At 45.3% G+C, this 4,093-nt stretch overlaps 1 protein-coding gene across 4 annotated transcripts in view; it reads left to right on the plus strand.

Annotated features, from left to right (window-relative positions):
- The window catches only part of LOC109825098 (heat stress transcription factor A-3-like), a 9,058-nt gene that overhangs the window by 1,822 nt on the left and 3,143 nt on the right, over nucleotides 1-4,093 (plus strand). Inside the window, exon 1 of one of the 4 annotated variants that reach the window (XM_020391822.1) lies at nucleotides 3,810-4,049. The exons of the other annotated variants lie outside the window; for them this stretch is intronic. The gene's annotated coding sequence lies outside the window, so the exon portion shown is untranslated. Of the gene's footprint in view, nucleotides 1-3,809; nucleotides 4,050-4,093 lie in introns of those variants that run through there. 4 annotated transcript variants of the gene reach the window in all.

Here is a 4,093-nt window from a genome sequence, read left to right on the forward strand (position 1 = left end):
ATATATATATCACACACACACACACACACATATATATATATATATATATATATATATATATATATATATATATATATGGAAAAATGTTCATAAGGTGACACATTAGATTCAATCTAAGGTAGCGCCTCTTGATTTATGAATTAAGCTATTCTAATTGATGATTCACTCCATTCATATATACATGTTCGCGCACGCACACATACATACATATGTATATGTATGTGTACACACACACACAACACATCCATACACATGTATACATACATAATGCGTGTGTGTGTATATATACTTCAAAACCCATGAGGTGGAATGTTGCGCCCAGGTTCAGAGAAGACGAGCAGTAACATTTAAAATGATCAGGAGTGTCTGCTAAAGTCTAAAGAACAGCGTACGCGTTCATCAGAAAGAAAGAATTTATTCAACTCTGCTTTATTTATAGTTAGGAGAAGCTTGACATTGATTATAGTACGACATACATGTTCACTGCTAGTAATATACAACGATGATGAAATAAGAAAAAGATTGCAGCAGTAAACCTGGGATAAATATAAACTAAAATTATAAGATCATTAGCCAAGGCATTACTTTTGTAATTGGGATGATGAAAACATTAAAATCAAAAGAGGGTGAAGAGAGAACTGGAGAGGGGGCACGATAGAAAAGGAGGAGCTGGCTGATGCAGGTGCTCGCTGCTGTTGAATTGTTGTACTGACGGAGGTTACCTAGAGGTTAGAGGGAGAGAGGGGGGCACGTGTAGCTAGCTAGCGATGGCGGTGGAGGGTGGGGGGCTTCGCCCAGGGTTGAAGAACTGAGTCCCGATACCTGGAGGGCAGTGTCTGTTTCCTGATCCCCCGTTTAGATCTTGCCACAGGTGCCGCCGACTCCTCGCTGTACAAATGCAACTCTGCGACCACGCAAGACCGATGCACACTCTTTCCTTTATCAGGTAATCCTGTACTAAACCTCCTCCGAACTTCTTGCTCCTCCTCCTCCTCATCCTGATCAACAGGTAATTCGTGTTGAACCGCTTCAAGGAGAAGATCCAGATACCCCTCCTTGCTACCCTCATCATCGTTATTATTGTTATTATTATTCTCCTTCCGGGCTGACGACGTTGACCCCCCCTTGCAGCATTCGCCTTGATATGGATTCATTTCCTCCTCCTCCTCCTCCCTCCCTGATATTTCACCGTTACCCTTCCTTTCATCTTCCTTCCTATCGCATTCGCCTTCGGAGCTGTTCTGATGTTCGCGAGGAGCATCCCCTGGTAGGGGCGAGATCAGGTCATCGTCGTCGTAGTAGTCTACCATGGCAACGTCATCATCCCTTGGGATAGGACCTATAACGAGACTAGCACTACTGTTGTTGGTCCCTCCATTAATGATGCCGCCCCTCTCCACAGCCAGTTTTAGCCCTGCATCAGCCGCCATGGGGGCTTTTGTTTTTGATTCCACGGTGAGGAAGGAGGCGGGAGGAGGGATGGTGGAGATGACTTCAATGATTTTCGCCAATTTGGACGCACGGCCGCCGCCTTTTCCGTGGACACAATTAGCATCACCATCGCGAAGACGATCAGGCGCCATGGACTAATAACACTTGGCTGCTGCCGTCGGAGCAGAGCGACCCACGCCTGTCCCTTCTTTTCCTAATAAATTTCACCCTGTTTTTTTTTTGTTTTTGTTTTTTGTTTTTGTTTTGGGGGGTGGGCCTTTGGTCTTGTGTTGCGCTTGCTTTTAGATTTTAGATGAGAGGGTGTCAGGTAGGAAACCGGAAGCTATGCTGACTAATATAATCAGTTTTTAATTGAGTTAATTGTAATGTTTATTTAATTATAAGCTAATAAAAAAAAAGGAAAAGTGGAAAAGGACATTATACCGAATAAGGGAAGGAGCAGACTAAATATGTAGGCCTCATCTCTCAGCTCGACACCTGTAATGTAAGCTGCTGCTGCTGCTGCTGTAGTATCATTGTAAAATTTTCTTCCTCTCCTTATATCATCGTATATTTAAATAGGGAGGATTCATCTGTCCGCCTGTCTGTCTGTCTGTCTGTCTGTCTATTTAGGGCCGTTCGATTTTGATCGTTGCGATTCTCACGAGCATCTGCAAAAGGGGTTTCACCATCATCTTCTTCCCCCCCTCTGTTTATTTAATATGACCCAATTCTAATTCCAACACGGAAGGATTTCAGTGCTCACCGCTGTTGCCCGCTGAGAACACCCACGACCTCAGCGCTCTTTCTTTTTTCCCTTGTTCCACCATTTTTTTTTTCTCCCTTGTAATAAAGTAAGCCGTAGGCTTGGGCTTTATAAGGCAAATAAACAAGACCTTGTGCGTAGGGGGGCCGACAAACGGAACAAAGGTCGAGGGAATATCTAGGATAAGTGGAGCGTCCACCATAACAATGCAATTGGAGATGGGCCAACTTGGATGGGATGGGCTAAGTACTAAACATTTCTTCACCCAAAAATAAAACTGCTCTGAAAACTCGTTCAGAATTTCTAAACTGACCCCGAAACGCATAAAAATGGTATTGTTGAATGAAGATATTCGTCAACAATACCAAAACCGTGTCCATGTTCCCCAAATGTAGATACGGTCGTATTCTGCCTACTATGGAGATCGCCGGTAGGCTGTACGAGAAGGGTTGGGGACAGTTCGTCAGATTTCAGAATCATGATTTTAGAGAGAAACCAAATAGTTGATGTTTGTTGGTTGCTAGCGTTGATTAACCTGATGGAGAGCGTGTTTATTTGGTGTGCGTAGCGTAGGGTCAGCTAGTTCAGATATAGCTATATTGTACGTATATTAGTTAGTTGTACGTTGCAGTCGTTGTTGCTGGTGACCGTGATACGCTTTTACTCTCCTCGAATTCTAGGAGTCCGTTGGCGACATGCTTCTTATATATGTCGGAAATAAACTCTGTAACGATTTATTATTATTAAGTATACATACATACATAAGTAGTGTGTATATAACATGATTGGATAATCAGTTACGTGTCAGATTTTTTTGTCGGGCTTGTCTTTTTATTATCCGTCAAAGAAAGAGGAGATGAATAAATTAAAAGGATCATGAGATGCTGAGGTTCGTTATTGCCGTTGGGTGTGCTGTTGTTGGCAGCCTCTCCTCTCCTTCACACGCCACGCGGCTGCTTCCAATCGCCTTCTCTTTTTAATGCCTTCGCGGCTAAGGGCCCTCATTTTTTTTTCTTTTGGATTTAAAAAATGCGCAAATAAAATAAATAAATAAATAAGAGCGAAACTGAGTCCATGTGAGTACCGTGAGCACCAGGGGAGGAAAAAAAATGTAAAGAAAAATCTAGAATATTAGTGTTGTGGCCGTGTCAGCACCCGATTGGACTGATAGGTAAGCGTGCGGTACATTGAGCGGTGTAGATGATCTCCAGTCCCGGGGATATTTTCTGCTTTCCTTTTTAGTCTACAGCATGTCGGTTACTCCCTCCCAGATATAAATATCAGCGAATCCCCTCTCGTTTCAACCGCCCCGAGTCCGTCTCCCCTCGCCAGCGTTAGCCGCGCCTCCCCTGCTTCTTCCCCTCTCTCATCTGCGCTTTTTTAAGTGACAGAGCCAAAAAAAAAAACGGGATGGGTCCGGAGATGAGTATCGCCCTTTCCTCGTTTCATCATCGATCATCATTCCATCGTCTCGCGGCGGCCGGGCATCTGTCAGCCGCATTGGCTGATCCGATAATAACCGCAGTTTTTGGATCATGGGTTTCCCTCCCTACAGTGAGCCTGCCGCCGCCACGTCCCGCTGGAGCGAGATCGAGCGGCCGTGAGGCACAGTCCCGCAGCAGCCCGCGCGTTCCTCGAGCCCCTGGAAGCCCTTCATTCGACCCCCATCCCTCCCTTCCTTTCCAAGACCTACGACCTCGTCGACGACCCGTCCCTGGACCCCATCATCTCCTGGGGTCCTTCCGGCGAGAGCTTCGTCGTGTGGGATTCCGTTGAGTTCTCAAGGGCTGTCCTCCCTCGCCATTTCAAGCACAACAACTTCTCCAGCTTTGTCCGCCAACTCAACACCTACGTGGGTATTTGTATTTCTCAACTAATTAACCGACCCCCCCTGCT

The sequence above is a fragment of the Asparagus officinalis genome, chromosome 10, assembly GCF_001876935.1.
Source record: "Asparagus officinalis chromosome 10, Aspof.V1, whole genome shotgun sequence".
Classification (NCBI taxonomy): Eukaryota; Viridiplantae; Streptophyta; class Magnoliopsida; order Asparagales; family Asparagaceae; genus Asparagus; species Asparagus officinalis.